This window comes from Myotis myotis, unplaced genomic scaffold (genome assembly GCF_014108235.1).
Source record: "Myotis myotis isolate mMyoMyo1 unplaced genomic scaffold, mMyoMyo1.p scaffold_m19_p_1, whole genome shotgun sequence".
Taxonomy (NCBI): Eukaryota; Metazoa; Chordata; class Mammalia; order Chiroptera; family Vespertilionidae; genus Myotis; species Myotis myotis.
In genome coordinates, this window is record NW_023416313.1 from 33,302,306 (window position 1) to 33,316,265 (window position 13,960).

The following is a 13,960-nucleotide window of genomic DNA, read 5'->3' on the forward strand; positions in this document are numbered from 1 at the left end:
TATTTATCAACAAACTGACAAATATTTTTAAAGGATTTATTGTTAGAAGAGTTTCAGTAGGATGATTTTATATTTCTGATAAGAATGTGAATAGCTTGAATATAACTTAGCTTGAAATTAATTTCTTGTAGAAAATTACATATAGAAAACATATATATGCGTATTATGTTAAGTGAAATAAATCAGACAGAGAAAGACAAATACTGTATGATATCACTTATATGTGGAATTTAAAAAGCCAAACTCACAGAAGCAGCGAGTAGAATGGTGGTTACCCAGTGCTAGGGTTGGGAATGGGGAATGGGGTATCTGTTGGTCAAAGAATATAAATTTCCAGTTATAAGATAAGTAAGTTCTGGAGATTGGATGTGCATCATAGAGACTATAGCTAACAGTGCTATATTATATACTTGAAAGTTGCTAAGAGAGTAGGACTTAAATATTTTCACCCCAAGAAAAGGTAATTATGTGAGGTGATGAAGGTATTAACTAACCTTATCATGGTAATCGCTTATTTAGCAATATATAGGGCATCAGATAATCATATTACACCTTAAACTTACACAATGTTATATGACAATTACATCTCAATGAAGCTGGAAAAATATATACATGCATATATGTATGCCAATTTTATGAATATATTTAAAACTGCATAAGCTCTCATAATTAGGAAAAATTTACAAAATACAAAAGGAGACTCATGGGCTTTGAATCAGACCTGATTTGAATTCTTTGCTATACACTACCTGGTGATCTTGGCCAAATTACTTCATACATCTGATCCTCAATATCCTTATTTAAAAAAATAACAAATATAGTCATATCTACTTCACATGATTTTTTAGAGGATTAAATGAGTTCATGTATACATAAAGCATCTATTTCTAGTGTATATTAGGTTCTCAATAAGTATTGGTTACACTTTGAAAAAGGGATACAAACTTTGAGATTTCACAGAAAAGGCAGAGAGTCTGAAAAACTGGGAAATGGTCATTATAAAAGCTTTGAAAGTTGAAGAGAGGGACTTTTTGTTTGTTTGTTTGTTTTTTTGCATGTTTTGTGGTGTTGGGGATGGTGGTTAGGGAGAAGAGGTGAGTGGGAGAAGAGAGAGAAGAGACAGTGAGAGAGGAGTGGGTGGAGAGACAGAGAAAGAAGAAGGGAGATTGACTCTTGTTTTAGATATTTTGGTGACTGGTGGGTTGTGGAAGGTTTTTATTTTTAGTCAGGATTCAGGTGGCTGCAAAGCAGGTGGTCTAGGGTTGAAAGAACTGGGATGGAGGAAGAAAGTACTATGGCTCCTTTTCTGAACACAGGGACTGAAAGCAAAACTTTCTCTTAGAGGGAAACCAGCAAAGAGGCCCTCAGGGACTTAGGGTCCAGGGCCAAATGGGGGCTTAACAACATGAAGCTCAGCCAGCAAGTGCTTGTGCCTGATGAACAGGTGGACCTTACGGGGAAGGTCATGGATCGCATCCCAAACCTTACCTTTGTGAGTTTGTTCCCTGAGTCTCACACTGCAGCAAAGCTCCTTGACAAAGCACAGGGGATGCAGAACATTGAGGAAGGTGATGGAGGAGAAAGGGAGATCAGATTAAAGGATTTGGCTCTCACAGTGGGGTCTTCAGGGCAGAATTATCTGCATCCCAGTGCAGGTCACCAAATAGTCTTCCTTAGATGACAAAGCCCCTTAGAAGACACCAAAGAGGCACCAAGAGCAGTTGGACAACAGTTCCTCAAATATCTCTCATTCTCACCTCCAAGAACAGCACGAAGAGTGCTTTGCAAAATTTCCCTTCTCTTGTTTCTTCCTCGCATTTCCACCACCACCCTACATCCCATATGTCTGCTCTTTTGGCTGACTCCTTATTTACATCTTTATTTCTCAGCATTGGTGCCCCTTTCTCTGACCTCCCAGGAGGATCAGCTATGGCTTCTAGAATCTGACACTGAAATCTAAGTGACACTCACTGCTCTGCAATGGCATTGTCTGTGTGCCTGGCTGTCTCACCCACTATATTGTGGTGAGCAATTGGAGAACAGAGACACTATCTCATGGCCATCATTGTCTAGCTCCTAGAACAGTATCCAGCACACTAATGTAGCTGGGCTCTTCTCTTGGTCACTTTTCAGCATGTCTCCTTCACTACCACACTCAACACAGTTTCCTTGGTGCTTTAGGACCCAACTTCTGACACACGGGACAGAGTGATCTCACGAATCATGGCGTGGAAAGCAAAGAGGAGCTGCAAGAAGTGAAGACATGGTACACAGTGGGGACTGATGGACTCAGCTGTGGCCACAGGGACGACCACGACTGTGAAACAATTGCATACTTTCCACCTGCTCATCTGCAAGTGCCCCTTTGGTTTCACATTTCTGACAATATTTTAAATGTTTGGCCAACTACTGGGCAAATCTGAGTGTAGGAAATCAGTCTATTAACCTCCAACTTGACTTGTTCTCCCTACAATTTTGAACCTAATTCTGTCGTCTGTACTTGGCAATCAGTCAGCAAATCATTTTGGTAGAACTGAGGCCATGATACCCTTGTCAGTAAGGCAATCGGAACTGCAACCACTGTTTATTGAGCATGAACTCTAAGCCATGTACCAGGTGAAGTGCTTTACATGCATTATTTCACTTAGTCCTCATAACAAACCTCTGAGATGAACATTATTGGAAACATTATTGCCCCAACTTAAAAAATGAAGAAACTAATGGAGTTTGAGTAACTTTCCCAAAGTCACACATTTAAAAAGTGTTATAAAAAGGATTTGAAACAAGTCTTTCTGCCCTGTCCAAACTGTACTGCCAAGAATCGTGGATATAAGAGACTCACTAGAAATCACTCAACAGAAGTTTAGTTTGGCAAGACCCCATTCTCAAACTATATATTCCATTATGATGCAAAGTGACTTATCTGAGAGACCAGGGGTTGGGTTGGACTACTGATAATTATGCTGCCTTTAAGAGAATTAGGTTGTAGTGGTAGCAATCACAGACCTCAAAAGCATGTTGGAAGTTGACCCCAATTAACACCACTGAGCATACTCAGTTTAGCTCTAATATCATGTAACTGCTACAACATCCTTAAAGCTCCGGGCTCTGTTTTCCAGGGTCATTGATGACAGCTTTGTTTTCAGAACAAACAACTAGAGTGGGATAAGGATTCCCAGGGGATATTTAGTCTCAGTGTCTATGACCCACATTGTAATCCCTAGAAATAAACACAGTCCACTTGCCAAAAGGTCTGCCCATCATGTTGGTTCAGACAAAGTTATAATGAACAAAGTGAAGAAGGTTACTGAGTAGAGGAAAATCTCACACCATTAACGAGGCAGCAAGACAGACCTACTTTTCTAAGGGTTTAAGAGTGCCTGAGGTAACTGGATTAGCTCTGACATAGATTCAAACCTTTGGTAGAAGAAAAGCTTATAGCTTAATTTTACAAGACCCAGCATAGAAACTTGTTGGGCCATAGAGAGATGGGGTCTGAGAAAATTGGATTAGATCTCTTGATATAAGGACTTGAGCAATCCGAGAGGAAAATGCAATGATAAGTAACTGTAGCAGTCAGGTCCCTCCCCTGTGCAATGTTTCCATTCCAGAGATCAGGAGCTGGAAAAGCAAACCATCACTGATCTGTTCCCTCCAGTAAGTGAGTTGACCCTGCACTGCAACAGCTTTGGCTCCTGGTAACTGGAAATAATAAATCCTCTTTATAGACAGTAGTTTTGAGCTGCTACTTTCTTCTTTTTAGAATAATAATAATAAAAAAAGGAATGATTGGCTCCTGAAAGGTAAGCTTCAAGAAGAAAGACTGCTCCATCTTCTCTTGTTATTGGTAATTCTACGTTTTATCTCACCATCCATTTTGGTCAGTAGCCACCTTCCCTTTTTTGACCCCAAAGCTATACATGAGCTTGTTTCAATGAGCTCTTCCCAACATTCTCATTACCCCTATCATTGAACTTACTCTACTATATTATAATTGTTTATGTGTCTTCACATATGAGAATTCAGGCTTTTGGTTTTATTCATTTTTTTAATGTCAGTGTTTAGCACAGTGTCTTACACATGGCAAGTTTTAAGAAAGGTATCTTGAATGAATTCACAAATGGATGAATGGATGGATGAGTAGCCACAGGTCCTTTGAAGATGCTCTGGAAGATACTAGTACATCTGGATGATCTCTCAGAACATTCCAGCTCCTTCTGTGTTCTTCAGATGAATCACTTAACATCGCTAGGTTCACTTTTCTTATTTATAAAATGAAAGCAATGCTGCCCATTTCATTAGGTTGTTGTGAAGCTCAAAATAAGAACTTCATGCTGGGTGCCTATCCATGAACCAGACACTGTTCCTTTTTCACTCTCTCTACATTCAGTCTGTCTTTTACTAGAAGACGTTGACCAGGATTGCACTGGGGCAGCAGCTATGCTGTTTGTAATGTGGTAAAATGATAACTTGCTCCCAAGAGCTCAGTTGTTTGAGTCTGATGTGTTCAGAAGGTTTTTCCTGGAGGTGGGGGAGGAGGAGGGACTATATCCGTTCCTCAATTCAGTTTACCTTACAATATAAATGTTGTATGTTAGAGTATTTAAGAATAAGGCCAAAACTTCCACTTCCCACAATATTGAAAAAAAAGTACTACAAGAACCTCCCTAGCTTACAAAACCTAAAAATTTTTAATAAAAGGTATTACAATGCTTATCTAAGTTGTCAGGAAAATAAAGGAAATCATAAGAGGCTAAAAAAAATACAATAAAGCACAAGTTTTCAGAAGTTACCTTTCTGAAGTAATGGGTCCCATTAATTATCCCTAGTAGTGTAGAGTCATCATTTTAGCAGGGGTCAGCATACAACACCTAGAACCTGAACAAGGTGAGGACAGAAAAAGATCCCTAAATAGGCCAGGACCTAGGAGTTGACATCTTTAATGCAAGAGTAAACCAAAAGAAGAAAATGTATCCCACAAAGGAAAATAGTAAAAAAAAAAAAAATCTTTCTTATCTCAACCTTGGCTCTAGGTAGAGTCTACCCTAAAAATTTCTATCCATAAGAGGTCCTCATGAGAATTTAGAGACAAAATCTAGAATTTAAACTACCTATGTGGTCCCAACATATCTACCTTTAGAACTTAATTTAAAGTGGCTCATTATTATCAATGCTTTCCTAGATAAATATAAATTAAACCAAGGTCTCAAATAGTTTCCTTGGGTATTTTTAAACTCACTGAAATATAAAAATATAAAACAGAAGAGGAAACAAGTCATTTGATGGAGAATAAGTAGAAATAGCAAACAAAAATATAGCTACAAAAATGGTTGATATTGGAATTAGTAATTATAGAGTACTAGAGGCCCAGTGCACAAAATTCATGCATAGGAGAGGGGGATCCCTCAGCTCAGCAGGCACCCTCTTGCAATCCAGGACTACTGGCTCCTAACCACCCACCTCCCTGCCTGCCTGATCGCCCCTAACTGCTCTCCGCTGCCGGCCTGATCGCCCCTAACTGCCTCTGCCTCAGCCCCTGACACCATGGCTTTGTTTGGAAGGATGTCTGGAAGACATCTGGTCTAATTAGCATATTACCCTTTTATTAGTATAGATAAAATAAGTAGGTTTGATATACTTAATAAAAAATAGAATATCTGAAGTATAATAAGGTACCAGAAACTATGAAATATGATCAAGTGAGATCAACCGAAGGACTTGTATGCATGCATATAAGCATAACAAATAGATGCAAGACACTGGGAGTGGGGTGAGGGCATGTGCTGGGGGGTAGGGGAGGCTGGGGTGGGGGGAGGAGACATATGTACTACTATTTGTAATACTTTAAACAATAAAAAAAATATGATTGGGTGGATTTGAAAAAAAAAATTTCCAAGTAAAAAAAACCACATAACAAATGAGACTAATGATCCAGAGAATTGATATGGCATTAGATACAATGGAAGAAAGAATTAGTGAACTGGAAGAAAAAAGTTGAGATTTTTTGGTCTTTGTTCACTTTAAAAAACACACAAATTAAAAGTAATTTATTATGTAATATTCTGTGCCTATAATGGAATATATGAATTATATATTATCCACTGACCAACTGAAGAATCCAATATTAAGAATGTAACTGAAACTAGCTGGATCCTCCCCAATCCCATTCTACTTTCCTTTCAAACATAACCACTTTCCTGAATTTTTTGTTTATCATATTCTTGCTTTCCAAAAATAGTTAACTACAATGTAGGTATAACCAAATAATATTTGTTCAGCTTTGCTTGTGTTTGTGCTAATATTTATAGTGCTTTTATTAACTGACTTATACATTTCACCTAATGCACTTGTGCAAGAATTTATCTAGAGTACACACACCTAGGAGTGGAACTGTAGGGCCATAGAAATGTAATCTTTACCTGTGCTAGGCACTGCCAAGTTGTTTTCCAAAGAAAGTGTACTATTTTCCAGTCCTAGCAGTAATGTATGAGATTGTTTTCTACATTCTAAACATCTGTCATTGTCAAACTTCATAATTTTTTTGTCCATTTAGTGCAGGGGTGGGGAACCTTTTATCTGCCAATGGCCTTTTAGATATTTACCACGTCATTCTCAGCTCATACAAAATTATCAACTTAAAAATTAGCCTGCTATGTTTGGTCAAACATCTAATTAACTCACCGCTAATGCCTTGGCAGCACCAGACCAAATGATTTCGAGGGCCTTATACAGCCTATGGGCTGGACATTCCCCACTCCTGCTTTAGTGTCTGTAAAATGTTCTCATTATGATTTTCATTTGCATTTTCCTGATTACTAACAAAGTTGAGAATCTTTTAATATCGTGTATAGTCATCCGCATTTCTTTTTGTGAATTACCTTATCATGTCTTTTGTACATTTTTAAGCAGGTTGTATGCATTCTTTATATATTCTGGATTCTGGTCCTTTGACTTATGTGGTGTTAAGATTTTCTCCCAGTTTGTGGCTGATATTTTACTCTCTTTATGATATTTTCAGAAAACATAAGTTATTAATTTTAATGAAGTAAATTTTGTTTCCTTTTTTATTTTATTTGCATGTGTGTGTGTATCTTTCAGTCTCAGAGAAAGAGTCATTCATTGTAAAAGGAAAATCTTTAAAGTTTTAGAAGAAAATACAGAATATCTTTATGACTTTTAGGTAAGGAAAGATTTCTTAAACATGACCCAAAAAGGGTTAATCATAAAACGTTGCTATGTTCACGAACTTGTTAAAAGATTTTTAAGATAAGTTCGGCGGCATAAGCTGAGCCATTGTTTTCATTATTTCTTCCTGGAGAAATACACTGCTCGGTGCTGCTGAAGCGGTGGTACCAGAACAAAGGGCTGCCCGCACAGCCTCACAACTGCCTGTGTCCTAATTCTCATCCTTCTCACCCCCACGGCCACCACCTTCCCAGAAGGGAGGCCCAGGGACCCACAGCAGTTTCTTCACCTTTAGTTGTTTGTTATTAGCACTGATGGGGGTCTGTTTCCGCTAATCTTAACTGCAGCAAAATGCTCCAGGATGTCTATTCTTCTGGTTACATATGGAATTTCCTGGACTTCAGTTGATTGCTTGGGATGGGGGCTGATTAGATGCAGCTATTTCTAGGCATCCTTGCCTTTTCTTTCCTGAAAAACCATTGTGTTAGCAACATATTTTTAGGTGGGGCTGCAATATTCACATACATTTTCTTCTCTTTTTCACCATACAATTTCAGATCCTGTTTTCTTCCAGAAAACAAAACAAAAAAACATTAGCATCGAATGCTACTTTCCACAGTCCTATTCTTTGTAATAAAATTTATGTAGTCCTACAACTATACTGTTATCACTTTTTAGCATTTTGAGGCCATTTTCCCCCTGTGTGATTTCATGAGACTTCCCTCACACTCCCCAACACCCTCCCCTTTCCCCTATATCTATTTATGGATCATTATTCCCTTCTCCATCAACATCTTCTCAGCATAGCTGAATGCTCCAGGGAGATGGGGCTGGTTGGAGGCTCTGCCATGATAAATGGGTCTCTTTTCACTCTTCAGTAATGGGCTGGCTTCCACTCAGAGGAGCTAATTTCTTTGTAGCTACTTGGATAACCTAAGTAGATTATGTTACCAGTATTGCTGCTTATCTCATTCTAGAATCAATGATCCAATTCACATGATTACCACCTATAAATCTGGGGAAACGATTACACGGAACCCAACTAATTGATTAGTGGGTATTTCCTGAAATGAGTCATTTACAAAACTCTGCCTTAGTTCCTAGCCTATTTCTGAGACAATTATAAGCTAGTGAGTTGCTCATTTGCTGACTGTTTGATGGTAGCAGTTTATTCCTGGTGTAATGTCCGAATCACACCCGTTTCTCAGGGCTCTGGCCCCTGGTTCTTTCTCATTTCTTTGTCCCGTGCTTCTTTCTGAAGACCTCTGAGGAAGATGCCCAGTTTGTGATACAGCGGATCCTGAGTTTCCAGCTGTCTGTTGATTTTGATGGCACTGAAGTGTCCTGGTCCTTTTTATCCTGGAAGCAAATTGTAAACAGAATCTGCTTCCTTCTGCCTTGCCTTCCCAAGTCCAACTGACCATGTCAGAGGAAAAGGCCAAAAGAGACGTGTAGGTAGGAGATAGACAGCGTTCCCTGCCTCTCCTCCCAAGACCCGTATGCTAATGGGACTCGCCAAAAGATAGTGGCCGCTCTCCAGCTGAGCGTCTCCTGGAGGCTGGAATCCCTATTTTTCCAATCAGATAAGAATGAGGTATTTATAATTTTGAATGTGCCAGGCACTAAATTACAAAATGTTCCTTAAAATCTGAATGGGACAGGAAGTCAGATAATAACTGCTGTCATACACATGAGCACTTTCTATGAACAAGGTTATTTGTACTAAGATTTTTGCCTACAGCATCTTATTTAATCTTATAACCATCATGTGTCCTGGGTGTTATCACCTACATGAGAAAACCATAGCTGAGAGAGGTTGGGGATACATTTCCTAGGTCATTTAACTAATAAGTGAAGAAATTAAATTCAAACATAGACTTAGCTAACTTAATGGTGTATGCTTTTAACCATACACCGTTCTGCTTCCCTCATCTATAAGGCTAATATGCAAAGTGTCTGCACTGACGACCAGGGGGTGGCATGGAACGAAGGAAGGCCCTGGCCAGCAGCTGGCAGCTGGAAGGCCCCTGATCACTGGCCAGGCCTACGGACTCTACCCATGCACAAATTTTGTGCACCGGGCCTCTAGTTAAAAAATAAATGATAGGGCAGAATTACATGGTACTAACTAAAAGGAGGTCAGAAAGAGGAGAGTTCATGATGGCCTGGAGCAGTCATGGGCTACAGAGTAGAAGGAGGGGGTCCATGGAGACCACCTAACCCCATGTTCCTCAAACTTTTTAAAAAATTTGTGGTAAAAAAAAACCACATGATAATTTTTAAAATATGGAATGCTTCATGAGTTTGTTATCTTGCACAGAGGCCATGCTAATCTTCTCTGAATCATTCCAATTTTAGTATATGTACTGCACAAGAAATCACTCTCAAACTTTTTAACTTACATGAAGTGAATTTTACATCATGAGCAAGTACTAGTATACACACACATATATAACTGAAACAAACTTTTACTTTGTAATACGTGCCCTATTCCACGCAGAGCACTCCATTTTTCTACTATGCTTTATGTCTGTTTTTAAAATAATCCTAGTCATAGTTTATTAAATAGACTTTCTGACCTACAGTACTGATCTAGAAACCTCGACAGATGGGGAAATCAAGGCCCGGAGATGAGTTGAGTCCCTAGCCCACTGTCTTGAAAATAGTGGTCCTAAGTGTCTTTGCTTTATCTCCTATGTGACCCAGCACACCCATATGGCACCTCAGTGCGGAGCTGGGATAGAATCCAGATTTCCTGACTCCCAGTCCAGGCTTTTTCAGTCAAGGGAAGTTTGTCAAAGAGGAGGGACTCTCCCACGACAGTTTCTTCAATGGTGTGGGTAGAAGTGGGAGGAAACAGTGAAGCTGTGGGAGACTCACACCACACCCAGTGGGCCTTGTTCAAGGTCACAAGGTCACAAAGCTGTCTCATTCCAAAGTCACCCTCTTTCTCTGGTTGTCTAGCCTGGTTGCTCAGTCAAATCACCTGGGAGCGCTCCAACAATACTAATGCCCAGCTGCACTCAGATTGATTTAATCCAATTATTTAAGGATGGGGTGTTTTCTAAAAGCTGCCCAGTTGGTTTTAGTATGGAGCTATCACCTCAATGCAGTGCCGAAGATGTCCTTTAACACCACTCCTGCTTACCCTTCCAGCCCCAGAAAAAATGCCCCCTTCCCAATCTCATGGGCCCTGACTCAAATCACAGCCAAAAGGAACTGCCTTTCCATTATTGGATTCATCCAGCACTCAGATCCCTTCACCCTGTGTTTGACTTCCTGCTTCATGCCTTACTCATCTTTGTATCCAAGCATGCAATAAAATTTACAGAATACCCTCTGCTCAGATGGCTCTTCTTCCCCATACCACCCAGACCTCTGAAATCTACTGTGATTCACCTACAACTCCTAATGAGGGTGATGAAAATTCTCCCCAGGTTCAATGTTACTATCGGACAAGAGGGACACTCTCCCTAGGGGCTGCAGAATCCTCATGGCAATGAGACTGCAGTATCCCTTCTGGTGTGGCTGGGTTTTCTCTCCAATCTTTCCTCTCCAGTTGTCTCCTCCGGGTTTTCAGATTTCTGACAAGGCAGTGTGGCCTGGTGTGCAGTACCCTAGACAGGAAATGGGGAAGACACACTTCCTGACCTGATCACGCTGTCTGCCTGCCATAGGGCCTCCCTTTTTTGTTTTGTGAGCTAGGAATGACAACATTCCTAACTCAACTGTCACCCTCCGCTCCGTTTCCTCCTGGGGATTATATAAGAACTCTTGTATATGAAAACAAACCTCGTTTAGGTCCTTGAGCTTTTCTGAGGACAGATTTGTATAAATATAAGATACCTTTTGTTTTTGTTTGTAGCCCAGGGGATTTGCAGAAAGAAGTTGAGAGCCAGTGATGCTCGTTTTTATGGGCAGAAAATAGCTGCTGGAAAAACAACACGATGTGTAGAGCACAATGTTCTGATCGAGCAGGCAGAATTATCTTTCCCAGGCAGCCAGGAACACAAAACACCTGGTGCACACGTTTCCTGCCCCTTCACATATTTTGAAAGAAAGAGACCTTTACCCTGACCTGTCAAGCAATGATCTTCATGAACTTCTGTCCACAGACTGTGACTGTTATCTTGGCTTGCTGCTGTGGATTTAAGTGGTAAACACAGCTGATTCTCACTCATGGGGCGTCTTCTCCAGATATCCCTCAGACCTTATCAGATCCACACATGCATCTCTTCTTCCTTAAAACGCAACCATTGGATGTGCTAACAGTCAGGGGCTTCCTGCTACATTCATTCAACACCGTGTTGGGTGCCATTGAGAAGATGGGGATCTTGATGAGTTGATCCTGACCCTGTAATTGCTTTGCATCTTTGAGGGAGAGAAAACAAAATAAATTCACTGAGAACATTTAGAGAATAATGCAAATCTATTCATAATAAGATTCACTTCCTACCGTAAGGGCTCAAAGGTGTTTAAAGGCTCAAGGGTGTTTAAAGAAGGAAATTGATTCAATTTCACTGTTGCACTGGCACATCTTGAGGGAAGATTTTGATAACTAGCAAAGAACTTGCCCTTAAATTCATGAAAACTCCGCAGAAAACTCTGAAAGCACACAGTAAAACATTCTGGAGGAAAATAAAAGTTAAGAGAGGGAAGTAATCTATTATTCAACTTTTCATAGCATATAGGAAGGCATAACAATGTTGATTTAACTAAATGTTGACCTAACCAAAAATTATGAGATAACTATATTCCGAGGATAAGTTGAAGGAAGAGGAAGGAGGCATAATGAGGGCTAAATACAGAAATGCAAAAGAAAGCTAAAGCCTCACATTCCATGCTGGGAAGACAATATATGATGACTAACTCTGAAAAAAAAAAATCAAAAAGGAGCAATATCAGCATTATTTAGAGACACGAATAAGTACCAACTAGCTAAAAGAGATGAACGTGATTGCTCTTTCTGATAAACAGGAAATGATGGAGGGCTCTGCTGCTTTCAGTAATAAACCTGATGAAACTATTTGACTCTGAACTATGTGTGTCTGTGCAACTTCAGTGAAACAAAAAAGCAAAAAAGAAGAAACAAGAAGGAAAGAAAGAAGGTAGAAATCGGTGTGGGAAAGTTTCATGGAAGAAGAAGAAGACGCAACAGAGGGGAAGGTGCTCAATGATATCAATGAAGTGAACAAAGGAAACGTGAAATGGCCCTTGAAGGACAAAAGCATTGAGGAGGTGGAGGAAGGAGCAAATAGCTATTGCTGGGAAAACCAGATAGCACAGCAGTTTAAGTCCTGACTTTGGAGTAAGGCAGATTGAGCGGGGTATGCCACTCATAGGCTGTGTGATTCTGAGCAAGTGAAGTAACCTCTCTAAGCTTTACTTTCCTCTTATATGATAAGTACTAACAATACCTCCATCATAGATTTGGTGGAGAAGTAACCAAATAAGCAGAAACTGGCAAACTCTTAGCACAATGCCAGGAATATAGGAGCTCCTCAATGTTTATTTATTGTTGTTATTATTGGTATTATTATTATCATCATTATTGAAAACAGGCAGGAATTATTTAGTCTATATTTGGGGAAAATATATTCTCCCTATAATAAAATAATCCAAAACTTGATATTGAGCATTATTTATGTAAACTTGAGTAGAAAGAACCTGCCCACGATAGCATTATTGTGTTCCTCAAGCTGGGATTTCTTGCCTCTCCCCTTTCTTTCAGTTTCCTTCCCAGCCCCACTACTTCATATCCCCCTGTGCCATAGTGAGCCCCCAATTCCTCTTCTCTCTCCCATTCTCCTTCTGCCTTCTCTTCTCCCAGTGACAGCCTGGTGAGTCGTAAGGGATGGATCTGTGATGGTGGCCTTTCAGGCAATGATGACAGAGTGTGGGGCCTGGGGACAGAGATTTTCTCGGATGCTTCCCAATCCTACCCAGTCATGTATAAACAGCTAATGACCTCTAACACAAGGAGTACCCAGCAGCACAATTCTGAGTTCCTTTACAATCAGAGTTTTAGTAGTAAGAGTTTAAGGAATTCTTTATTTTTCTTCTGGTGGAGATCCACCATAGAGGCCATGACATAGCTAAGCCATGATGTCACAAGTCAATAGGGCTGCCATACACATACCACTGGGTAGTTTGAGCACTGCACATAAATGCCACAGGTAGGCATTTGCTTATCAAGTTATGAGATCCCACTCCTCTCCATAATCCACCCTATGGATGACAGTCATGTTCTCACTGAAATGTACTTAGTCACATTCTTAGCTTCAGAGGGCTCTCTTGGCTTCAAATTACCTACAGGATAAAACCCAAGATTCTTAGCCTGGCAGATAAAGCTTTTCACATCCATCCCTGCCTTTTCTCCTCATCTCCTACCATAATAAACTTCTCCCCAGTCCCCACAAACACCGTACCCTTTTAGGACATGGCCCTTTCATCCAAATACCTTTCCTACACTTCTTCACTTGGTAAACTCCTGCTCATTCTACACAAACCAGCTCCGGTGTCATTTCTGAAGTAAAAGCTATCTCCAGCCTTTGGAATCTACAATCCTTTGCTCTAAGATGTTTAGAGCCCAAAAGGCGAGCACATAGTACATGCATAAGAAATATTTCTTAAATGAACGAATGAGTTCTGACTTTAGTAATAGCACTTATTATGATGTCCTACTTACTTATTAGTTTCCTCATCAGACTGAGCTTCTCAAAAGGGTAAGGTCAAGGGAGATTGTGTCTTTTAAATCTGTATTCTGAGATCTTAG

The 13,960-nt window shown here is 40.0% G+C and overlaps 1 non-coding gene across 1 annotated transcript; it reads right to left on the reverse strand.

Annotated features, from left to right (window-relative positions):
• Positions 1 to 9,465: 9,465 nt before the first annotated feature.
• LOC118661403 lies at positions 9,466 to 9,567 on the reverse strand. Its single transcript, XR_004969330.1, has one exon. It is a non-coding gene; the product is annotated as a U6 spliceosomal RNA (small nuclear RNA).
• Positions 9,568 to 13,960: the final 4,393 nt, after the last annotated feature.